Source organism: Anser cygnoides, chromosome 2, assembly GCF_040182565.1.
Source record: "Anser cygnoides isolate HZ-2024a breed goose chromosome 2, Taihu_goose_T2T_genome, whole genome shotgun sequence".
Lineage (NCBI taxonomy): Eukaryota > Metazoa > Chordata > Aves > Anseriformes > Anatidae > Anser > Anser cygnoides.
In genome coordinates this window covers 54,582,564-54,608,022 of record NC_089874.1, presented here as the reverse complement: position 1 = coordinate 54,608,022, position 25,459 = coordinate 54,582,564, and the positions used below count along the sequence as shown (strand labels likewise).

The 25,459-nt window shown below is 43.8% G+C and overlaps 1 protein-coding gene across 14 annotated transcripts in view; it reads left to right on the top strand.

Annotated features, from left to right (window-relative positions):
- ATXN1 (ataxin 1) overlaps positions 1 to 25,459 on the top strand; it is a 295,425-nt gene that overhangs the window by 49,722 nt on the left and 220,244 nt on the right. For 8 of the 14 annotated variants that reach the window (XM_066992103.1, XM_066992096.1, XM_066992091.1 and 5 more), the window contains one exon: positions 11,130 to 11,256. The exons of 2 other annotated variants lie outside the window; for them this stretch is intronic. The gene's annotated coding sequence lies outside the window, so the exon portion shown is untranslated. Of the gene's footprint in view, positions 1 to 11,129; positions 11,257 to 21,141; positions 24,946 to 25,094; positions 25,235 to 25,459 lie in introns of all 14 variants that reach the window. 4 more of the 14 variants (XM_066992093.1, XM_066992094.1, XM_066992098.1 and 1 more) reach the window with 3 other exon arrangements.

Below are 25,459 nucleotides of genomic sequence, written 5' to 3'. Positions count from 1 at the left end.
TGTGCGCTTCTGCGCAGATGTGTGGGACTGAATCCTCAGTGTTTGTGAGAAGCATCATGTTAAAAGCAAGCTGGAGGAAAGAGAAAGAATGACAGTAGGTTTTAACATAGGATTAGGGTCTGATAACTTCTTGGCACAGATGCCCGACTCTGGGAAATGAGCCTTCAGGTTGCATTGTTGTACTCGCAGGAAAGTGTGCCAGCAGCACTGCGAGCACTGCCCTCTTTCCGTGCCTGCGGAGGTAAAGCAGAGAGATGCGGCTCCGTTCACCCTGGCCACAGGGCTAGAGCCGGTCCTGGCTTTGTTCTTCAGGGCGTGAGCTATTGTACTGCCCGAGTTTTCTTTTTCGATGGGTAACAATCGGATAATCCGGCTGCGCTGTGCCGGCACTTGGGGCTGGGTTGTGCTTGCCTTGGTGCACTGCGTGAGCTCCCAAAGTTGTGTAATTGCAAGTTTACTGTCATACTGCGGATGACTGATGGCATAATTTGTATTTTCAAAATACATGAAGGAGCTCAGCCTAATCAGGTGGTGTGGTAAATATTTCCCGGAGATAAAAACAGAGTATTAGGGCAGGGAACGGAGTTATAAACTTCCTTTAATGAGCTGCATATTGTTTGATCATGTTTTTTCATATACATGAGCTTCTGCATGCCAAATTCTAGTAATAATTGGCAGCTACTTCACAGTCCTAGAGAAATGATACTATAAATACTGGAAACAGTCAAAACGAGTAGATGTGTCAGTTTGCCTTTCAGACTAATGTGACTAACAGGTGATTAGCACAAACAGTAGAAGGCCCATTTGTTCTTCTCCTTGCTCCTGGAAATACAGGGAGAGGGGGAGCTGGAGGAGCGGAGAGGAGCGCTTGGCTCCCTGGACGACTAGCAGAGGTACCGCTGGCTGGCTTGGGTTACAGGTCTGGCTGGGCAGGCGTTTGACTTCCAAATCCGAGCAGTCCTGCTCACTTCTTGAAGTCCCTGACGTTAAGCACGTAAATGGATAGGTTTGGGGCTTGAAGGAGCCTCCTGGGCTTATTCGGGAGAATTTCCAGCAAAACCCGATGATGGAGGAAAACCCCCAAATTACAAGTGTTTTCTCACTTCCAGTGGGTAGCTCGTGGTGTTGATGGCATGTAAAGTGGAGGGAATCCGCGTCCATTTGTTCATACATGCTAGTAATCTTAAGTGTTCCAAAAAAGATGCAGCAAATGAAAATATCTCATGCCTTGCATGCTGATCAACTGCCATTATTTTTCAGAGACAGAGATTTTAAATAGCAAATGTTAATTTGAGGAGGCTTTTAAGATACATGGAAAGCACTTCTGAAAAAAATATTCAAATGACAGTGAAGGATTTTTGTTTTCTGTTTAGCTTTTTTCTACAGTACGAATGTGCCTATACTCGGTGAAACTCACATTCATAGGGATTTGGCTGTGCGGGAAGGTATCCCTCCTTCACAATGTTTTATTGCAGATCAGCTTGTTTTTAATGATAGGGAGAAGATCCCAGTAATAACTGTGAAGAGGCCTAGGTATGATCATGGGTGGATGATTTTTTTTTTATAGAGTTTGGATGTCTCTCTGAAAATGCTACACTGCAGCTTTTGGGGCTGGATAATGCTCACAAGCAATGGAAGGGTGATTCCCACTTTTGAAGGGATTTTAGGCTGAGATTGTATGGTCTCTCGTATGGATTAGCATAAATCTAAAGGCACTTAATGGTCTTTGCTGATTTTTAAAATCTCTTACTTTGTGCTTAAAGCCTAAATTGGTTAATGTGGTTTATATTACATTTGAATATATACCCGGTCATCGAGGCATGTGCATTTTAGCATAAAATACGAGTCCAGGGACTAGCACAAGGAGGGGTTTTGTAGCTTTTCGGACACTGCAGTATTTCTTTTGAAGTGATTATGTGGTGATCATTAGCTCTATTTAGTAACATTCCCCTTGCTGAAAGCTGGATGTTGTTTTTTCCACCCCTTGGAAGGGAACTTGTGCAGTTAGTTTCCTCGCAAACCTCGGTGATTCTGCAGAGACTGGCTGCAGGGTTACTTTCATTTTGTGCGGGACGGTGACGGTGGGAGAGTTACGTGGTGCTGCAGTCACTGGCTGTAGACACCAAAAAGAAACCCTGGGTGTGAGATCGAGGAATGTGTAAAGGACGGTGTGAGCTGAAGGTGTGCTCTGGTTGGCACTGGAAAATGAAGCTGTGTTGAGTTCTAGCTTTGGGATGACAGATGTTTGCAGGCTGAAAGCAGTTTTGTCCCAGGTCTGAATAATTGCTGAAGAGATTAGACTGCTCTCCAGCCCAAGCATCCTACATAAGTTGGAGGTTTGGTGTTTTTACTGTTTACAAACTGTTCACCAAAGCAAATAAAGCGTACATAATAATATGCACCATTGTGAATTTTCCACAAACTTAGCTTTGTTCCTGATGTTGTCATTATCTATCTTATATTATGAATCACATTAAAGGAAAATACCTTGTTTCAATTCTCCAGGGGAAAAACCCTTTTTCTACCTCACCTCCCTCTAAAAACCCCAGACACCTACTTGTCCTGTGTCATCTGAAGCGGATTTGAATCTGTTATCAGTACCTAAATCTACATATACACTTTTCCTGTCTTGCATAGGAACAAAATGTTGTCCCACTTTCTGTATTTGCAGTTGAGTGGTATCACAAACAAGTTACAGTAGTAAACTGAATGCGTTAAAGAAGTGGAACAGAGGAAAGATTACAATTTAATTCCCCAGAAAACATACCTAATATTATTCATGAGCAGAATGCAACTCACAGTAAGTAAAAGTAAAGCTGTGTTTCAAACCAGCATAAGTAAAATAGATCTCTCTGGGCAAGACTATGCTTGGATTTAGTGCTAATTAATCTCGCAGAATTGGCACTACAGTTTTGAATTTTAATATCAGGTCCGGTTGTTTACCTTTCTTGCCAATCCAACATTGCTTTTCATGGGCCAAGACTGATATTTTAGCTTGTTTTCTTTCCGGAGCATGCTATCTTTCTCTTAGTCTCCCTGTAATGACTTTGGAATCCGCTGGCCAGTTTCAGCTAAATTTAACAGAAAGGTTGAGATCACAAAGACCTTGAATTCCTAGCAGTTTTATGAAACAGACAGTTGGATGTAGGGCAGCGACAGAAATCGGTGACCTTTCTGAAGGAAAGGCTCGCCCATGTTGTTGCAGATGGGAGAGGGCTCCCAGGGCAGAGCTAGCTTTACTCAGATCGTGCCTCTTACCGTGCCAGAGGCAAAGGCACCAGAAACCAGCCTTCATGAACTCCACCACTACTCGGTCTTTTAAGGAGGGAGAGTATCTTTTGCTACACTGGCCCAATAAATGTCGTATTTTTAGGTTTCCAGCTTCCCTCTGTGTTCTGAGCCAGCAGCATGCTCCTTTCCCATGTTCTGCAGGTAGCAAATGGAACCAGAGGGAGACAAAGTGACGTGGCCGAGGCTGGATGGGAGGCGTAATGCAGTGCTGACCCCTGCATCTGGGCTTGGAGCTTAGAGCCCAGCCTGTGGGACCACTCACCTCTTCTGTCCTGTATTCAGAGTCCCTCATGAATGTGGTTTCAACACTCAGACCAGTTGTTAAAGGTCCAAAACCACCTCAGGTGGCTCTTGGAAATGCAAGGTGAGGGGTTAGGCACAAAGCTGCACTCTTAAAAATAAGCCCCACTAGAAAGCACGTGTCTCACTCGTGGAAACAATTGTCTTTGAGGGATACAAACAGACTGACGATGATTTTAAGAGAGGGGACACACAGCATGTTGGCAGTCGTGACAGGGCCAGGCTTCCCCCGCTGTCCTTGTCCTTTTCATTCATGAAAACGGACAGTGGTGGTGAAGTGAGATTGTGGATTTTACACATACTTCCTCCAGGTTTTGGCTTCCGGCTCGCAGTGAGCTCAGAGTTGTCTCGTGTGCGGAGGGTCAGTGGAAGGCACGTGAAGGAAGAGAGAAGCTTTCAAGAAGTATTCGGGTGCAAGGAAGGCGTTTCACTTGGCCTCGGCCAGGTCCTCAGCAGAGTGCTCAGTGTCATTCCTTGTCTGGAATTTGCTGTCAGGTCCAGAAAAGTTTAACAAAACCTGAGCAGAGGGAGCAACCAGCTTTAGTTTGTTTCCTGCACCAGGAATGCAAGGAGCTTTCCACCACCAGGTATTTCTCAGCAACTCCCAGTGAAACGCTTGTGTATTATGCTTTTGTTATTGCTAGGGGAAAAACGGCTTGTGAGGTAAAGATGCCTTTTTGCTTCTCGATAATGTTTTCAACAGATGTGGTGGACTGTGTGGATGTGTGGCTTCAGGGTGGTGGCCTGCAAACCTCCGGGGGTGGAAAAGGTAACTGAGAAAGTTAGACATCATGTCACAGGATCCTTAGCTTTCCTGCACTGAAAAAAGGTGGGATGACCGTCTTACTACTTAAATCAATTTTGAGGAATTTCAAGATTTTGGGGGTCTTTTTAATGACATTTGGAAAGAGCACGTAAGATCCACCATGAGAAAAATATCAGAGGATATTTGACTTAAGGTGGGATGTCAACGCAGTCACCTTACAAAAGCATTACTACCTGAAATTTTCTGCTGGCTGTTTTTGCAACTAGTGCCTAAAGTTTACCATTTTCATGGAGTTCAGTGGGGGAAAGGTAGTATTTTTTTCTTTCATATCTGTTTTGTTTTACTTTTTCCTTTCTATAACGATTCTTTACTGTATAGTTGGAAGAAGATGAGAAAGTATTTTAAAGGTAAAGTAGGATTAATTTTATAACTCCAGAAATTGTTAGTTATTGTAGCTCAAACTACTTTGTTCTCTCTTCTATCTCCATTATTCACTTTAAGATGCTATTGTTCCTGTCACTATTACACAGTTGTAATGTTAAATTAGAATATAATACTGTGTTCTTATTTTTCTGGTGGCATAATGATGCATGACAGCAAAATACTTTTTTTTTTTTTTAATGGTTATGACAACATTTGTAAGCGGCATGGAGTAAGTGGGGAAGATCTGTATGGCGGAGAATTTGATGCTGGGATCCTCAGGTTCACATCAGACAAATTTCAGGGTTGCTTTTACTTCTAAACAGTCAGGTCCCACTGACTGCATGCCCATTTGTAGCTTTAGTTGTGCTCCAGGAGAACATGTTGCTTCTAGTTTAGTTCCTCCCAAGAGGGATTCAGTTCATGTGCTCCAGGACCACCCCACAATGCAAGCAAAAGCTCAGGCAGGAGGGATCATCCGGAGGCTTGCTTCAAAAGCCATAGCCCTGAGCGGAGCAAAAGCAGAAATGTGGATGTGCCCTACAAAGAACCTGTGGGATAAAGGGATAGAAAGAAAGGTGTATTTCAGCAATCTGATCTCGTAGTTGTACCAGTTAGTAAAACACATTTCATAATTTTTCTTTCTTAATGTTCTTCCCTTTTTTTCGTAGTTATTACTGAAAGGGGAAGGTTGGTGTGAGTAGGCCTCAGAAAAGGAAGGTTGTTTTGAGAAGTTAGAAAGAAGAAATCTTCTACCGAAAGAGGGATCATATCTTCTTTTAGGAGCTTATACAATGGCAAGTGCACGTTAGATGCTTAACAAATAATGACCTATCCCTAACAGAGCACTCACATTTGTGTTTGACTTGCTGACGTTAGCATTAGCCACAGCAGACAGTGCTCACATCCTTAAATGAAAGAGGGTGCTCAGATCCTGCACTGAACCGAGGTTATCAGTCATTATAGGACGCTGGCTAGGCATCCGTAATTTAAAGGTGGGCTCTTTTTGGTGTGTGTCCTGAGGCAGGGAAGGAACATACGGTGTGGTGAGATGTAATGTCATATTATTGCTAGCATGACTTTGGAAAATATATGATGTTACCTTAGAGAGTAGGTGTGAGAGCCAGTCTGGCAGATGTGACAGTCCTGCTTTCTGGATCTGACAGTTGGCAGCCCGAAGAGCTTACTACCAAACCTGTAATTTATTGAAGTACTCGTATTACGATTTGTGCTGAAGAAAAGGAAGTAGAAGTAGAGATGACAGAGGCAGTAGCACAGTGCTTTAAGGAAAGGAAACAAAAAAAAAAGCCTGGGCAAGTAGGCTTATGTAAAAGCTTCATCTATTTCAGCGTCTTGTCTCTCCTTGATTAAAAGAGTAGATTTGGCTGCAATAGCCAACCATGCTTTGTAGCCAACCAACTCACTTAACCCAGGCAGAGGACAACATTTGTTCTTTGCCTGGAAGATTTTATTTGCTGGCCAGGCTGCCAGCATAGTCTTGCTAATCTTAAAATGTGAGACCATTTGTTAACTACAGTGGTGCTGAGCTGGTTGTGGCTTAGTCAAATTTCTGTTCTAAAAAAAGCTTGTGGTCAAACCTCCAAAGTTTCCTGCAACAAAGGTCGCCACAGGTTTCTACTGAAGCGTCCTGTTTTCTCTGTGGCACTGGAGATATTTAAATGTATACGGAATATGGATTGTGTAATCTCCGTATGTACCAGCAAATGAACGCATCTCAAAATCCAACCTCGTATAGCTAGAAGGAAGGCGAGCTGGTGTAAGTAAAGCAGAAATAGTAGGAAAAATACCAGATTCATCTCTCCCAAAGAACGTGTTTCTTCTTTGTTCTACAGCCCTTGAATTTGAAGAGCTCAGAATGTACCTGGATACTGCAGATCATGTCATACTTCATTTTCTTAACATCTCTTTCGAAACTATACGTGGTGTTTAGCAGAGAGAGACACTAACTTGTTGCTTTTCGGGGGCAGAGCACTGAAGTTTTACAAAAGGTACTGCTTTCCAGGCCAGGTCATCCTGCGAGGCTGTGAGCAGGTGGTGTTCAGGTGTTTGTATCTTGGCACTGTTGGCTTTCAGAAGAAGTGAGAGGAGGAGGTTTGCACCTCGGTGAGTGCAGGTGGTTGTACGGCAGGTCCGCTTGTGGCAGGATGAGTCTCAGATGCATTTCTCCCAAATGTTGGCGCTGTACTCAGATCCTGGGATAATGAGGTACTTACAAAGGTGCCCAGGAGAGTCTGAGGTCAGTGTGTGGGGAGGCAAGGCTGATTATGACCTGGAAAGAAGACCTAACATCCTTCTGGGTAAGCGGGAGAGCATGGCTCTCTATCACCTTTTCTGCAGATGTGGGGACAAGAATCCTCCCATTGATGGGACAGGAAGTATGCAATGAGCCTGGTGCTGCCGTTTCCCCATCCTTCATAGCTTGTCCCAATATTCAGCGTACCCCAAATCCAAAAATGTGGCTAGGAGAATCACCTTCCCCTCCCCATCCACAGGAAACATAAGCTGAGTCTTTTTCTGTAGCTCGTCCTGGGGTTTAATTTCTTTCTTTTCTCGATTCTTTGTTTCCACTGCCTTGGTTTTTCATTGGTTTTGATCATAGTCAAGTCATGCTAAAATAATTAATGTGCCAGTTGACTGGAATGGAAAATCAGCTCAGTCCATGCAGAGCTTTGAGAAAAGCACAAGTGCAAAATGAGGGAAGGCTGGGGTGAGAGGGGGGTCCCGCTGATGGCATTTTGCCAGGTTGCAACTCTTGGGAGGTTTTCTTAACGTCTCTGTCTGCCAAAGCAAGGTGGATTGTCTGTCTCAGCTCGCATTAAAAAGCAAAATATTTCTGCTTTGTAGCTGCAGAACAGCACAGCACCTGTTGCATTCCTCTGGCTCTGGAGGCAGAGGGAAATACCTTGAGATTTTTGTCTGGCCTCAGAGCTTGTGAGGGAAGTAGCACGTTTGGGGGAGATACGTGCTGATTGATCATCACTGAATTTCCGGGGTACTGTAGCAGTACAGCATGCTGTAGGTTTGATGCAACGCTGTTTTTAGGGAACTGTGGCCAAATTCAGCTTCTTTGCAGCTGGTAGGGTCAATGCCATGTGTGCGGGAGGAGGCAAGGGGATCCGTACTTCAGAATAAGTCTGAAGTCTGTAATAACGGTGCACTACCTCATTTATCACACCGAGAAGAATGAAAGGAGCTGACAAAATACTCGTCTAATTTGCTTGAAGCTGCATCCATTTCTCCAGAAGGGGGAGAGTGGAGTAGTCGGATGCTGGGAGGAATGTGCCTGATGCAGGACTGTCCTTCCTCCCTGCCTCGAGCTGAGGCACGGTGCAGGAAAATCAAGGCATTTAGAACTGGGCTGTCAAATCTACTTGCACGTGTTTTTGCAAAGTCCATCACATCTGACTGTTGAGTGTGCGACCGAATCGTTCCGCGTTAAGATTTTACTGTTGTTTTTAATAGCGTTCAGTTAATGTGATCAAATGTCATAAATGCACAGAGGTGCGAGCCGCGAGCAGCTGGTCGCTGCAGGAAGAGCACACGTGCACATGGCAGGCCTGCCACTGTCTTCTGAGCTTGAAATTTGGCTCACAGTATCGTGATGTGGCAAAAAGAAAAAAAAAAAAATGGAGGGCAAGATCAGTTTAAAGTTTTTTTGCTACACTGAATTTTTAGCGTTTTATCCTTGGTTGCATAAACTGTATGTAACCCCCTTTTTTTTTTTTTTGAAAACCAAAAAAATCCTTCCATCACATTTAAACCACTTTCTGTTTGGCAAACCCAGATTTGTTGCTCCTTTTTCTGTAAAGATCAGATGGGTAATGGGAGCTGCACAGCAAATTAATGTATGCTACTCGAGATAGTAAAATGCAGGGCTACAATAGGCCTTTTCTCAGCAGCTGTAAAGCTGTTGTGTGACTACAGTGGATCCATTCAGTCTCCCCCACGCTCGCCGGCAGCACCCAAGAGAAGGGAGTCGTACGAGCAGAATGAATGTCCAGCAACACAGCTCCAGAGAGGGACGGACTGATGCCCGACTCCTCGTTTTGGCTTACAGGGTCGTTTTCTGGGGACGTGAAGTTTCAGTTTCAGATGAGTTAAGAGGTACCTGTAAGCTTGTCCGTGTTACCACGTTATCCACTAATTCAGCAGGGCTGTCGTGTCTCTTGCAGCGAACCGCTGAGCTGGGGGAGCGCTGTTATCTTCACCGTGGAGAAAGGGGAAACTGAGGCACAGGAAAATGGGGGTTAAGCGATGATGTGCATTAGGAGCCAAACTCTGGTACTTAAAAGGCGCTGGAGAAGCTCAAGTGTCATTTACAGCTATTTCAGCCCTTCAGGAAGCGTCACGTATCATTTGCCCGTAGGTCACGCAAAAAGTCTGGAGGGTAGCTGGGAATCTGTCCCTCAACCAAGAGTATTTGTCTCTGTAACAGAACATTAAAAATGTAAGTGTGTACGTGAGAGGAGGAGGATTTTACACTGATTTCGATCTTAATATAGAGTCCCCAGCCACCATGTACTTGAATCGGGGAAAAAATGAGAGGCAGAAGCTGCTTGATTCAGTGGGGTGACACTCCGTAAAATAGTCCTTCTAACACTTTTTCTTAAATTAAGAATCGTTTCTAGGTGGCATGAGTCATGGACAGATTGTCCTCGTTTCACTTTGAACTTCCAGCCTTCGCTGGATTTGTGTCACAGCTTCAGAGGGCTTTGTCCTCTTCCTACAAGTCTGTAGGCTCGGCTGCTGCAGCCTTTACTCATGTCGAGTGAGAGGAGGCTCCTTGGAGAAAGCAGAAACACAACATAAGAGAGAAGAAACACGGTGGAGCGGGGCAGCAGGGTAACTTAAACAGAGTATTTTGGGGTTTGTTCGTAGTGTAAGCAGCTTTGGGGAATGGTGAAGTAGGTGCAGCCCCTGTGCAGGTATTAAGGGAAGTCCCCTTTGCCCCTTCTTTGTGCATTGGTCTTTGTTCTGAGTTTGGGGTTGTTTGCTGGGGGCAGGGACGGAAAAGAAGCCATGAGGAAAGCTTTACTTTTTGAATTTCTGACCACTTTTGGGAAAGTTGTATTTTCTGAAGTATGTACAACAACAGAGGGCTGTGGATAGTGTCTCCATTTCTTAATTAAAAGCAATGGAAAAAATTATTCAGAGCTGTCTGTCTGTCACAGCTGAGGGGGGGAAAAAAGCAAAATTTTGGCTTAAATTCACACAAGGTGAGACTCTCTTCTTTGTCACGTTGTGAAAGTTTGTTGGCTTCAATGGGGATAGTCACAGGTGTAGCCGCGGGAATGGTTTGCCGCTCAGGGCTGTTGCAGCGCCAGGCTGAATATCGTTGGCGGAGCTAAAAATGGTGGGGAGGGAATAACTCGGATGCCTCTGATCCAGAGGGGCCATGCAAATGCAGGAGCACGCTCTCCAAGGGAAAGTGAACTCTGCACTGGCTGGCAGCGTCTGCTGCTCGTAGCCAAGGGATTTTCCTGCTGACAGAGCCCAGTTTGGTGGCTTACAGCTGCTGGGCTGTGTCACTGCAGGTACGGGAGAGGGAGGGAGAAGGGCAGATCTGCGGGGCAGGGGGCAGAAAGCGTGCTGGTGCAGCACAGCAGCACGCCTGTCACCTCCAGACCCATTCAGACCTTTTTTGGCGATGGTGGAGAATGTCAAAATTGCTCGTGTTAGGGACCTGCCAGTTTCTCTTACTCATTTGCTTCGTCGCTCCTCCTCCTCCCTTCCTTCCTCCCTCTCTTCGGCCGGGCTGGGTCGTGTAGTGCAAACTCTGCGCAGGTTCTCCAGCACGGCCGCTGCTTCCCCACGCCCGTACTGCAAACATATGCAGGAACTGGATGTAGGGAGCTGGACGTCTACACAGCATTAGTAGTAATAACATTACTAGTCATAACCATAATAATAATAAAACCGATGATTACTCGCCCGTCTAACAGTTCGATACTTTACATAATGATATTTTTTTTTCATGATTTGCATCTCTGGGCTTTCTTCCCTTTTTTCCTTCATTATTTTGTGGAGTCTGGTTATATACCAGATCATATGTTAAATGAGTACTTTGTAGCATGCTACCATACAGATTTCAAAAATAACATGGTTTTGAGTGGTCTCAAATAGCTGTTTTTTTTGTGTTTTGTTTTTTTTTTTATTATTTATTTTTAAGTACAGCCCACAGGAGAGTGCTTCTGCTGTGGGGAGTTATCACACTTGCTTTAGATAATGAAATATACATTGGAGAAAGGTCAGGGATTTCCCCTGAGCCACCCACCAATCACTTGAAATGACATTTTCATTCTGAGTGTTTCTTGGTTTGTTTTTGTTTAAGATCCTGGAGCCCGGGGAAGAGTTTTAAAGCAAAACATCAGATAAAAAGGCTGCAACATCTCACGTGAGAGAGGGGATAGAAGAAAAGAGACTTACAATAGCATCCTGAAACACTCATATGGTTTGAGGTGAGTGATTGGAGGGTCTTGCCATAGTTACAGTTAGTTTGTAATTAAGTTACTCATTGTTTACCTCAGAGTGTCATGATATGTCTGTCTGTGGCAATAAAAACAGCTGAGAGAGGGAAGCAGAGAAATTTAATGGCAAATCCAGAAACAGCAGTCAAAATATATAATGCACTTATCTTTTTGAAAATGGGCCCCATGAGTTCCAATCCTGCAAACAGTCGATTGTTGTAACATTTGTCAGGGTCGAACCCTGTTTAAATCAATGAGGCTATTCTCCCTGAAAGTTAGGCATGTGCCTAAGTATTTCCAAGTTTGGCATCTATATAACATGGAAACTCTGCAGAAGAAAGCTACTGAATGAAATACAATGCACAGACAAAAATGCATATACAGATATCTTACTGTTGGTGATAATGTCATGAGCAATCTGATTTTACAGCATTCTTAAATGATACATTTGTATTATATACATAGTTCTCATTTTTCTGTTTAAGCACCTTGTTGGTGCTTACCAAACTTCTTAACAGAGCCTTTAAGTTCACCACCAGCTTTAATAATATGTCCACCCTAATTGCTTCATCAGTGTGACTTTGAACAAGTTGAGTTAAAAGTATGAAGAAAATAATGTTGCTTTTCATAACTAGAGTTGCAAATTGCACTTGGATGTTTGAATAGCAGCAGAACTAAGAGTTCCCTGACTGAGGCTGAATTGTGTTGTCTTGAGTTATTAACTATCTTTAGTAAAGACAACTAACTATGAATTGCGATGAAAAGCCCACCTTTTCCCTCTGGTCTTTGCTGTGTTTTTTCTTCATTTCTCTCATTAGAAAAGAATGACCTCTGAGTCTTTTTTTGATTTTGTTTTTGTTCAGCAAAGAGCAAATGTTACAGTTGTAAAACCAGCCACTTAAATGTTGCCTAAATGAAAACAGAAAAAGAAAAAGAAAAAAAATTAAAATTCAAGTTATTTATTCCCTTCTGCCCCATGAGTATGCTGAAGAAGACGAAATTGCTGTAAGAAACCCGCAGAGTGAAAAGGACCAACATAACATGGAAGAAGCAGAGGATATAGCCTCACCACTGTGCAGAATATCGAAACCCTTTGGCTTGTGGCATTTGCAGACATTTGTTGCTTACCAGGTTGCAGAAGAGAGGAGAACATAGCTGGCCCCTGGTGATTGCTCTGTATTTGCTTTGTAGGAATAGAGCTATTAAATTTCTTTTGAAATCAACAGGCTCTCTGCAGGGAGCTAAATATTTCCTTTCTGGTCAGTGGACTAGAGCCATTGCTTGGGAAATTGTACTAGTCCTGTAGGCATTTGTACTGATTTATCCAAAAAGTTAGAAACTTTTGCAAATCAGTGTAGACAACCCCTTTTTATATGCAGTGCTTGCGTTAGGGACTGTGAACCCAAACAGAAATACACGACTCTTTCAGTAGGAGTCTGAGGCAATTTTTGTAGTTGTGAGATGAGGTATTAATGCAAATATATTTGCAACTGCTGCAGTATGACATTTAAGAGCTGTGGTTCTTACCCTCCCCACCTTTCTTTTCTCCTCTCTCCTCCTGTCCCTGCAGCTCAGGTGGGAAAACACTTGCTCTCTGGAGCTCACCCTTTTTCAGGCACAGGATGGCAACTGTGGCCAGCCTGAGCTGGTGAGAGTGGGAGGGTGAGCCACAGCGGACCATGTGTGCTATCTCTGAGCCCACCTTGCTTTCTCTCAGTCCCCCTTTCCTAGTGGCAAGCATTCCTTCTTAGCTCTGTTGTGCACGAGTCACCACACTTTTATTCCTGTCTTTTTCATTCATGTCAGACCAGGATAAAACATGTGATTTTCCTTTCACAGCAGCGTTCTTGCTGCTCTCTGAGGAAGCTCACGTTGAAGTTCAGGGGAAGGTATCTTCACAGCATCTGCGTAGCCTTTATAATCATTCGATCAGCTCTCGGTTGCAGTCACAAAATTGTTGAGTCTTGTTTAGTTTTTGTTGTGTTCGGGAGTGGAGGAGCTTGTTGGCAGAGTATTAAAGAAAGAGAGGTTCTTTGGTGGCAAGAGATGCATTTTAAGATATATTAAATTGTACTGCTACTCCTGCCCTTTCTTGATGCTTGTTTTCAGCATGTGAAGAAATAATGCCCCCATCTGCGTGCCCAGAGAAGGTCCTGTGATGCGTGCCAGGGAGTTGTGTGGGTGCAGAGCAGGCGGAGGGACCGACTTTCTCCTGCCTTGTGCTTTTCTCTGGGACCAAATATGGGGGACTGAGCCTGCCCAAATTAAACACATGCCTGTTTTGTTTTGCCTTTCTTTGCTCTTCTTTCAGCTGTCAGTGTGCCATGTTCAGATGGCTGTGATCAGTCGCAAATTGTCCCCCGTCCATGCTCCTCAGCTCTCCTAAACCATTAGTTTAGTGGAGCTCTTCAACAAAGATGGCACCAGTTCGATTTTTTTTTTCCCTAGCTAATGGAAAAAGAGGTTGTTTGTTTGTTTGTTTGTGTTTTTCCCCTCAAGTCAGCTGCATTTGTTCCCAAAGCAACTTGTGTTAAGTGGAAATGAGGCTTTGATAATATGTGTGCTTGCTGGAGACTTGCTTAGATTTTTTCCCTGTATATGGATCTTTTCAATGGGGCGCCTCTATTGTGCAGCAGAAAGAAAGTGCACGGGCTGCCAGGCACATAATGGAATTGTTCATTTGTTTATGTAAGTGTGTGTAAGCCTTTGTGAAGAGGAGGTGGTGGGGACAGAGAATGGAGACCTTCACTGCGGGGAGCTGCGAGTGTCGTGGCACAGCCCAGGGCCCCTGTTCAGCAGGACACGGCCATATCTGTGATGCTACTGGTGCACGTGTTGTGTTTAATACTGCTGGGCATCACCTGGGATTTTCGCTTCTGAGCCTGTCACACAAAAAGGGGTGAAGCCAATGCGGCCGTTGACTATGCTGGCTCTAAACCACATAAGGCAAAATATTCAAAAGCTGTAATATTTCCAACGCTTTCCTTTAAACCATGTGCACTGGCTTTCAAACGGGTAATGTAAATATGAAACATGCCAATACTGTGCTTCCTCACTGTGAGGCTATTTATTATAAAGGATGCATGGTTTAAGTCATTTTAGCATGGATTAGATAAGAGCTTGAACCAGGCCTTGGCTCCAGGCCCACCAGCAGCTTTGCAAAAGGCAGGGTCCCAAGCTAAAGCCAGTGGTTCAGGCAGTTCCTACTAGAGCCTGATTTTAGTCCGTAAAATGGGAGTTGCCAGAAGTTTTAAACTGAGGCTTTTAAACAAGTTCTTGACTTCTCTTTCCTCACCCACCGCTCTTCTCCAGCTGACTGCGAAAGCGCACCCGCCGCCTTCTCCAAGCCACTGGGGCCAGGACACATCAGCGCAGGGAGCGGAGAGGGGGCCTCTTTGGTGACTGCTGTTACACAGCCATGTGCTTTTTGTCCACAGCAGTTTTTCTGCTGATTTAGGCCTTCCCTTCTGGGAGCACAGTGGAGGTGTTGGAGGTAGGACCCTGAAGTTTCCCAGAAATCAAGAAACAGTCGATCGGTCTGGTGCGGAGCAAACCAGGCCACAGTGACTGGGCTCCCCACCTCTCATAGCCCTCTCTTGTGAGGGCTATTACCACAGCTTAATTACAGATACAAAAAAAAATGTAAAAAAAAAATAATTGTAAAAAAGAAATTCATAAAGCCCAAACTTCTCTTTACTTTCTAGATCCAGGACTCTGTTCTTATCCATCCCCTTCTCCTTTGCCCTTGGACATGACATTTTAGGACTTTTCAGTCTCTAGCTGCACAGTTACTGGAGAGATGTTTGGTTACGTGTTATTTTACACATCTGTTATGTACGTCAGAGAGTCGAGTCCTGCACCCAGAGACTTTATGTGGATTTGCAGCACTCCCTGTGGGACTTTGAATCCATAAACCAACGAATGGCTTATGAGGATACAAAAATATAGTCTTTCAACCTACTGCATATATTCCTGCTATAGTCATCTTTGTGTTTGGCAGAGAAAAGCTGGTATGTGGAAGACTAGAAGCACTGGTGAACTGGGAAGTATTATGATATGACAGTTAATTTGCTCCCTCCTAAAAGCATTGTCTTTCTGGTTGGCAGTAAGAAAATAGTTTTCATGGTGATTCAAATATCTCAGAGAGAGGCTGCCTAAAGAGCTGATGTTGCATATTTCAAGCGTAGCTTTAGAGTTGCGGCACTGTGGGGAGATGCTGAGTACCTGTAGCAGCACTGGTAGCTGAAGCAAAGCTGAGGCTTTGCAGTTTGGACCAGAGAATCTGTACTGTTTGCAGCCTGTAGAGGAAACGTGTTAGAATTTAGGTATCTTTCAATTGAACAGTGTTTCCTCCTCTGCTAACCTCACTGTTCAGACTTCTGCATTTCTTCTCCTCTGTATGCTAGTTCTGCAAGTGCATAAAGCTTCAAGAAACTGTTTGGCTGCTTAGCCAGTTGTTTTTGTTTTTTTCACGATCCATGTAGAAACCAAATTTTATAGAAGTTATTTCTATGAATGACGAACTAGAACTACCAGTTAGTGTGCCATGCATGCCAGTCAGCAGACGGGCTGAGTTGTGACTTGGTTGTGGCTGGTGGGACTGTGCTGGCAGTCCTTGGGCAGAGCACTGGGGAAGAACGTCGCCCGTAAACTTGTGTGCACGTTGCCTCCTGTTTCGGTGATGTATAGCGGAGTGACTGCTTGCCATCTCAGGAGGGGAGTCGAACGGGTCGTAATGGCAGTACATGTCATCCGATGCTTGGGACCCTCCTGCTAATCTCCTCTTAAAAAAACATTGGTAGAGGGTTAGAGGCAGCTGGGTAAGGCAGCACTGAGGAGCTGGAATGGGAGGATTTGCAAGACTGCAAAAACTGTTTTCCCCTGCCAGACGGCTCAGCAGCTGGAGCCCATGTGGGAGCACCCTGCTGCCGAGCAGGGGTCTCTGTGCTCCGGTGCAGGGGAGCCGTGGACGTGAGGTGAAGATGTCCCACCCCACGGGCTGGGAGTCCTTCGGCAGCCAGCTGCCCTCTCCTTGCTGGCTCTGTTACGTGCCCAGAACATGGTTGCAGCGGACAGGGTGCTGCAGCTGCTTTGTTTGAAATGATAATATTTTCTGCTGTTACTGGGGAATACTGCAGTATTTTTTGTAATTACGGGCTGCGTGCCAGTAATGTACAATAACATTTTGCTCTTCCTGTCCGGTTGCTACTGTAGGCATTCATTCCAACTTGGGCTGCGTTTGCAGTACATGGTATTTTTTCTAGACTCTGCTCATTATCTATTGTGGATATTTTTGGATTATTCATTTCTACCCACGTCTGTCCATACAAATCTATCTCAGAAAGCACTTCAGAGAGTGACAGTCTCCATTGAACAAGCAATTGTTGTGGCTTTCACAGAATTACGTTCTTGTGAAAGTATGAGGCAAGAACGAGATGAAAATGAAGATGAATATTGCTTTGTAAGTTTAAAAACGGTTATGGCTTTAAAAATGTTTGAGGCAGAGATGAGGCTAGCCTTCCTTTGACTGATCACAAGCATATTTAGCATTAAAGACCTGGTCTGCACCGAGCTGTAGGTGGCTGAAACCTCTGGGACGGCAGAATCTGCGAGACATCTACCATTGTTGGAGCCTGTAATGATTCTCCACAGCTTTGGTTTTAAGTATTTTTCTTATTTCCAGAGGAAAGTAATCGTAACTTGGAATACAGTTAGTGGCATTCATGCCAGCGATTGTTTATTAAGGTTGTCATGGTCTGGAGATGAAATTTTTGTGAAAGGGAAATTAAAGTCCTAGACATCAGAGTTCACAGCTAGTCAGCCTGCACGCAGCTTGTTTCTGGAAGGTAGAGGTTGAGTCCAAGAAGAGGAGAAGGAGGCAAAGCACGAAGGAGACAATTAATTTGTTTTCTGGTAAATTTGGAATAAAATAGTGTGTGTTATACAGAAAGGATTGTGCTATTTTTCATGTGTAATTTTAGTGTCCTTGTACTGTGCTGACTCACCAAACTACTTCAGTTTCAGTCTGCATTTGGTTTAAATTACCTTAGAGGCCTGCATTTGCATGCTGCTCTGTGAAGTGCTCCTCGTCTGCAGTCCAGATCGCTTTTTTTCTTTCTTTCTTCTTTTTTTTTTTCTTCAGCATTTCAACTGACTTGCCTTTTTTCGTTCTCCAGGTCTCTGTTTCACTAGCATTTGCAGCCAATCACTGTGTGCCTTCTTGGGCCCTGTGATAGGCAAAAAACATGTTGCAGTAACAGATAGAACAAGGAGTGAATCACTGCTTTCTGCCTTTCAATTAGATTACCTAAACCACTACGCAGGAGCATTCCTTTTTGTATGATATAGCAGCATGATTATCTCACTGCCTTGACGGAGCAGTGGTGGAAGTGAATATAATTCTTCTCCTATTACATCTTTAATGAGCTACAATTAAAAATAGTGTGTTGGCGTGCCAGTGTAGATGTGTTATTCGCAGAACTTTATTGAAGCCACTTCTGATGTTATATTTGGTCGACATCATGGTTTTCTGAAAACCTTAAGAATTAAACAGCAGAAAAATCTGTTTTGCTAGCTGAAAGCTAATTGGACAGTAAAATATATCAACTAAAAAGCTACAAGGTCTGTACTGAGTCTTTTAGGGCAAATCTTGTACTCTATAGTAAATTTTTTTAAAAAAATCTCCCAATGCAACAGGTTTCTACAGAGCTCCAGCTGGGTACTAGGTCTCTTGACACCTGTGGCAGTAAGTCTGAGTCACAGATAGCACAAAGCTGTGAATCCTAATACTCTCAGTATTCAAAAGCACACCTACGTAGGAGTTTAATTTCAAGTGCTTCTTTTAGCTCTATTTTTTTTCATCCCCAAAAACTAACAAAATTTAAGAGTCATTCTTAGAATTTTGTAGAGAAAATTTTCTCAGCACTTGTGGCTTTGTGAAGGATTGACATCACTTAGGGATTAGAAAATAGTGCTGTCAATTTTAGCTTGACGGCATTCCATTCTGTGCTCCAAAAACCTGATGAATAACAATGGATGAGTCAAAGATTTCTTGGAATTTTCTCTCTCTCTTTTTTTTTTTCTCTTGTGCAATTCCATTGCCATTTTTAGCATGGAGGGCAGTTCTCCAAAGAATGTCTGTGTGCTTGAACTGTGATTTCTTGAAAATTCAGAACGAAATCGACCTGAGTGTCAGACAATAAAAAAAGGTTGTATGTATTTTGGTAACATTATGTGAGCTTGATTGAGGAATTCGCTGGAAAAGGCAGGATGTGTTTTCTGGAAACTTGTTGCATCCCTGCTTGAGCAGTGTGGCTATCTGCCTATCATGCTGCTTCATTATGTTGTGATGAGATACTGCTTAATTATTTTCTGTGTCTTCTCAGATGTGGTCAGGGAAGTTGCCTGACAAAACAAATTATCTGTGGATTTGGGAGACTTTAATTCAATTTTTTGCTGCACTGCAAGTCCACTGTATGATCTTGGACAAACTTCTTAAACTATACAGTTTGTGGTCATTAAAGTACTCTGAGTGTGGGCTGCTCCATTTTTATTTTTATTTTGTGAAAAGCTAGTTCTCAGGCAGGTGAGTCCATGTTATTGCTTAGTTTATCAGGAATGATGTTTCCGCCATAAGGGAGAAGTCAGAAACACTGGGAAACAGAGGTAGACAAAATAGTATTGCCCCTCTTGGTCAACACTTGGATCAGCTTAAAGCAGCTGTTGAAGTACAGCATCCTTCTGTCTTCGCCTCAGTTTGAATCCTAGTGTGAAAAATGAGGATTATGTCACTTCTGTGTTTTAGCAGGATGCTGAGAGTAGCAGTGCTAAGGACTGAGAATTGTGTAGATACTACTGGTACGTCAGTGATGTAGTGTGTTAAAGTTAGGCAATATTGTCAGCTGATTCTGGCAAAATAATTGGGATTACCATGAGTGAAATTATTAACTCTGCATATTTGTTTTTCAAACTGCAGAAGTGGCCTGTACCAGGTGTATTGTGACATGTCAGAACGAATGGGTGAAGTACGAAGCCTTCAGAAGAATGAAATTTCTGAAAAGAAATCGAAGGGGAAAACAGGTTAAAATGATTGCAAAGGGAGGATCCATAGGTTTTTCTTCTTTACAATAGATAGCTTGTATTTTACTTAAAAATTGAGAAAAAAAAAAGCAAAAAAAAAGCAAGTGTCCCCTTAAGAGCTACTGTGTCAAATTTGAAGAATGATTTGAATTCAGTCATTAAAGTGTGAAATGGAAGGATTTTAGTTCTGCTTTAAATTATGCATCTCAAATTAACCTTAGCTGCAGAGTCTCTGCTGACGCCCCCGTAATGACACATTATTGGTACTAATGGCTTCTTTGTGACTCGAGATACAAACAGACGTTCTAGACAGAAACATTTAGGCTTCGAACTAAATAAGATGCAAGGCATGCATTTCCACCTTGGTTTTCTAGTGACGAAGTCCTGCTCTCCTGGTGGCTGGTGGGCTGGTGCTCATGAGCTGTTCTTCCCAGTTTCTAGGCTCTGCTCATCATCCTGGAAGTCGCGGGCAGCTGAGTAAAAACCTTCTTCTCAAGCTTGGAAGAGCAGGAGAGCCATAAATTTGAAATGAGCGTGGAGCCCAGCCAGAAATCAAGTGTTGTAGAGAAGCAGGACAAAGCCTGGAATGTGGGCACGGGATGCAGAGGGAACTTCTAGCAGATGATCATCTTGGGAGGAAAAGGACCCAAAATTGTGAGGGAAATGGAGAAGAGAAGCCAGGATTTAAGAAGAAAGTTGCTAAATAAGGGAGGGGTGAGATTAATAGATAATATAAAGAGCGGTGGTTTGTTAACCCGTTGTGTGCCCTGCTGACGTGACAAGGAACCCTATTTTTGGAGCTCTGTACGCTTCAGCTTCTCTGAGGCTCACAGGCATCATGTGAAGAACTCCACCTGTACCTGGAATTTCACCCACAGGTTTTACAGTTTCCAGTGTGCTGCTGCTGTCTCTCTCTCCAAGAATTATAGTTACTACCTGCACAGAGCTACTGGGTGGGCAGCCGGAACAAGTGAGTGGCTGAGCCAGGGGATCTGCATACAGAACACATGCAGAGTTGTACGTGGTGATGAAAGAGGAGTGACTTGGCAAGAGAGGGCCAAAACTTAGAGCCTAGCTTTAGACCATCCCAAGGATGATTCTTTAGTTGGTGGTTTTGATCCGTTATGGATGTGCCTGCCCTGGCTGCATGGTGCTGCGTGACTTACCATGGGGTCAGCTCTCAGCACAGAGTGCTGGGGAGTAATCATGCAGTATTCTGGATCCTAGGTGGGGTTGCATTTAACTATGTAAAATCAAATACAAGTAAGTATTCAAATGCCTCCTTGTATTTCTGAAAGGAAACATGTTCCTGAACTGGGGCCCATGACTTTTTTTTAAAAAATGGGAATGCTAATATGTCACATTTCCTAATGCATAAGAGATATCTGTATGAATATTTGAAACACCAGCTAGGATTGCCAGAGTAATAGAACAGAAAGTGTTTTGTTATTTTTCTTTTCTGTGCATTTTTGTTGATTAATAAATTTATTGATTTCATCCATTAATTTAGAGTAGGTATCCTAAACATTATTGCAAATTATAAAGGCTCTGCTTTACATTTATAAGCTCTTGAGAGTGCTGATGGAGTGAAAAGAAGTCAGAATTCAATAACAAAGGCTTGAATAATACCTAGTATTTTTTATCAAATACGTTTGTAAAATATTAGTGCTTTTGTTTTTCCTGATTGCTAATTCAAGAAATACTCACTTGCTATTCATTATGAATGGCCTAGTAGCACATGCTTTTATTTTCCATCTTTTCCAATAATCTACCTCATATTTTCCATTCTATTTGTAGTTACCTTAAGCTGGCTGGAGACAGTGGGAATATATTATGTGAGTGGGAGAGAAGAACTTCACTGTTAAAGAGATAGCAGTCCTTCTGAAACCATGAGTGAAAAAAACACAAAAGTTCTGAAATGGAGATCTTAACAGCACAAACAGATGTAATCCAAGAGATCTGAAGTAGGAATTGTATTAAATTTCACACACATGCACACACAAAGAATCTTTTTCATTTCTAAGCTCAAATTTCTTCTGATTTTTTAAATTTTCCATATGATTTACTTTTAATTCATTAACGTCTTTTCCCATTTTTTTTCCTACCTTCAGAAATAATGTGGTTTATGAATATGCTAGAATGCAAATTTGAACACTAAAATTGTTAGGCCAGTGTTGTCATAATGCTTTTTAGGGCCATGTTTCTCTGTTTTCCAGCTATGATGAACAATTTGTCATGACACTTGAATTAGTATCATGTGTTTTGTTTGGTGCTATTGTTCTAGCCATGCTTGAAATATGTATTTTCTTTTGGATGCAATAGTATGATGACTGGGGATAAATGATATTTAATCTATTGAGTTATGTTATCTTCTGGGTGTTTGTGACATGTCACATCTGATGGCATATGCGACCTTCTTCTCCATCTCTGGTTGGCTGTGTAATCTGTGCTTAGTTGTCATTTTACACATTATTAACATCACAGGAACTGTAACTGATGACGAAAAGGAACATAAAATACAATGGGTGCCCAGGATGCATTTACTTTTTGTCTTTTATTGTTTGGTTTGGATGTGGTTTGGGCTGGATGGTGTGTTAATTTTTATTTATTTATTTTAAGCTGTGTGTTTTTTCTTCTCCAGTGAACAATGGGAGTGTAGCAGTGCTGTCAACCAAGGCCTCTCCGTTCATCCACATACGAGCAATAAAAGCCTCTTATGTAGCGTTTTTCTAATACTTTACAAATAGGAGCTTATCCTTCGCAGTGTCAAGCAACTCTTCTGCATGTGTGCTGACCCCCGAACAACGTTTTGTTCGCAACAGGAGTCAGCCCTGTGTGTGTGTATCTGGTGCTGTTGGCAGCCTCCGTTGTGAGGTGGAGTTGTGTTTTTGAAGGCACCTTCCTCTGCCTGCTGGCTACAGGCATTGCCAAATCTTTACTGGTGAGAAAGAGTTACTCTGGCTATAGATGTGGCCGCTCACTGGTCTAGGTTTTAGCTCTGGTTCTAGGAAACAGTTACCTCTCTGGGCTTACTTCAAGGTGCCTTACTCTGGTGCCATCCCACAAAGTGAGCTGTGGAAATTGCTGCACAGAGGGATGTAGCATAGCTGTCTCAATATGAAAAGTGCTCTATGAAATTGTTCCACTTACTGTTGCTACATGTAACACCTACAATGACTATAAATGAAGGATATTGGAGGGAAAAATCATATTACTTCAGTTAGTTTACTTTGTGCATATTTGACAGCCCTCTGTGTAGTCAGTTACATAATTTCCTGGGATAGTCAGATTTCTCTTTATTTGTGTGGCTCTTTCTCTCAGCAATAAGGGAAAGAAAATACATTAAGAATAAGAAAATGTGACTGTAAGGCCAGGAAAAATTGTCAGCAGCCTCTAGAAGAGATCTAAGTATGTGGAGCTGCTCTTGACTCATCTTCCAAAAGCAACTCAATTCCGGAATAACAGTGCCCTTTCAGGCTTTATTTCAAGATGGTGTGGTTGTACTTAGGCAGGAATTACAAGGATCGATAACAAGCCCAACACATCTTTTCTTTTCGTGACAGGTTCACTCATTGCCATCAGAGAACGTTGGTCAGCATAAATGCAAGAAGCAGTAATCAGCACGGATGGGTTTTTGTCTCCATTGTAGCATGCATTTCAGGTTTCACCGTTCGATGTGGTGGGTTTGCACCCGTTGTCCATTGGGAAGGTTGAGATGTTTTCCCCATTCGCCTTCCTCTCTTGCTTTTATACTTCCACTCTGAGGTGGGGATGGGCTGCCTGGTGTCTGTCCAAGGACTGAGCAAGGCAGGGAGAGCAAGCCTAGCCTAAAAGATGAGAGAATGGTTGTCTGAGATACCAGTGTTTTACGAGGTGCATTTTTGCTGCGTATCCTGCTTAGGAGCTAGCGAGCAGGATTTTCCCTGCCCGAGTGTCAGGAGCTCTGGTGCGCTGGGGCTGAATGTGGGGTTTCTTTTCCTGGAGGGAATGTCCCCTGCTTTCCCTGCATTTCGACAGTGTCGGTAACCGGTGCGTGCGCTGTTGTGTTTTTGTCATCTGCCTTCCTTGGTTAACTGCGGCTCTGTGACTTTTTAACCTGTTGTCCATAGGCCCTTGTTTTACAAGCTCATTAAGGTGGCCAGGATGGCAAAAGCAGCCGTCCTGCCCCCCTCCCGCCCCCTTGGGTGCTCGTTAGATCGCTTCCTTGTGCTGACATAAGCGTTGTGTAGTCGTGCTCCGAGCCAGGCCTGGGAAACGATCCAAGTTAAAAATAATCCCTCAAGAAAAAGAAAAAAAAATCAGCAGGATCTGTTCCCGGATCCAGCTCATCGGTGTGTAGTGTCTGCCCGAGGAAGCCGGGCTCTCCTCAGAAAGCTGCTTATCCTTCCTTGTGTCTGTCAGCCCCGGATGCACTGTTGGTAATTTCCAAAGCTGGGAGGCAGTTGGAGCCAAATTTACCTGAAAGGCACCATTTTTGAAGGTGTGAAGATCCCTTGAGTTTAGTGAAAGGGTAGACCCCAGTCAACTCTCCCCAGTGACAGAAAGCTGTCAGCAGGAGCTCAGCCACTGTCCTTGGGCCTCCTTATGAGGCACGGTCCTGGCGTCCCTGTCAGGGGTGAAGTGCATCCATTTTGGGGCGCCTGTTGCACCACCGACAGGAGAGTGCGGTGCTCTCTGGGGATGACTGTTCATTTCCAGGGTCAGGAACAGTTCGCCTCCTAGATCCTGAGCATCCCGGGAGGCTACACCTCCAAGTGTGGGGTAGGTTTTTTGGTTTTATGTTTTTATTACATGCTTTATTTTTTCATGCCCTCTAGGCAATTGATATTTCCAGAAGCTGGGTGAGTTCTGAGGTGAGACTCCCTTCATTTTATGTCTGGGCAGCCCAGCTATTAAACCCTGAAGCCAAACAAGTCTTTCTAGCCCCACCTCTATATGCCCCAAATGTTAGGTAGCACCTCTGTGCCCTCTTGGCTTTGGGCTCCCACCCCACGGGGCCGTGCCCTCTCTGGCCACGGTGCCCACATTTCACCTGCACGGCCTTCCCCGCTGCTTGGGGAGCCCCGCTCCGCTGTGCTCCGCCACGGAGGAGCTCGTATGAAGACACACATTGTGGTTTCCTGCTGTTTTGCTTTGTAACCAGTCCACTGGTAAATATAGCTTGCGTGTGGTTATAAATTCATTCTCTCATTATGGGCGGTTGTTGTGCAATAATTATGTAGAAATTACGGCCGAGGATTGTTGTGGATGATTTTTGTTTGGTTGGTTTTGTTTGTTTTGTTTATATATTTGTTTATTTAGTGCTTGATGTGCCCTTCAGTGGACAAGTAGGCTTTGGTGTCTCTCCTAACTATGAGCAGGGCCGCAAGCAGGTGTCTGTCGGGATTCGGGGTGTGCACAGGCACCATCTCGCGGGCTGCTGACTTCGTGTGACTCCCTTTATGATGCTGCCTGGGCACTGCAAGGCAAACCTGGCCCTGCCTTACTCAGACACCTTCTTCTTCATCCTCTTCCTCCTCAGGCAGACATTGTGTGCCATCTTACAGGTTCTGTACAGGGTCTCTGGCTCAGGCTCTGGTTGGATGTGGAATGAAAATAGGGGTGTGTTTTTTCTTTTTTCTTTTTTCCTTTTCCTTTATTTAAAATTCCAGTCAAGCAGATCCAGAACAACACTGCTTGTCCCTGCTGTGTTCTCATTTTCCTCCCATCCCTCCTTTAATTTTAAATTATCCCCTGCGCTGTGTTTGCAGGCCATATGTGTCCTTTGAACTCTGAAGAAGCTGTGCCAAAAGGAAGCCTTCCTCTTCTCCCCTCCTCCCATCATGGAGCCGCTCTTAGATAATTGCAATTAGTGTACAATGTGGAGCAAACCCGGGAGTGAAGTTCGTGGGTGAGTGTGTGCAAATTTCTTGAGAACTTCAGGAATGCTTGCACTTGGTCTTTGCTTTTTAAACCTGCTGAAATCCTTCAAGAGCTAAGCGACCGCTGCTGCTCGGGGAGGTGTTTATAACCCGAATTCGCCTACCGCGCCCCTCGCAAGGCGCAGCAAAGGCTGGAGCCGCTGGCAGGAAGCCACAGCTCCGTCGGGGCCGCTGAGCGGAGGAAGGTGGAGCTG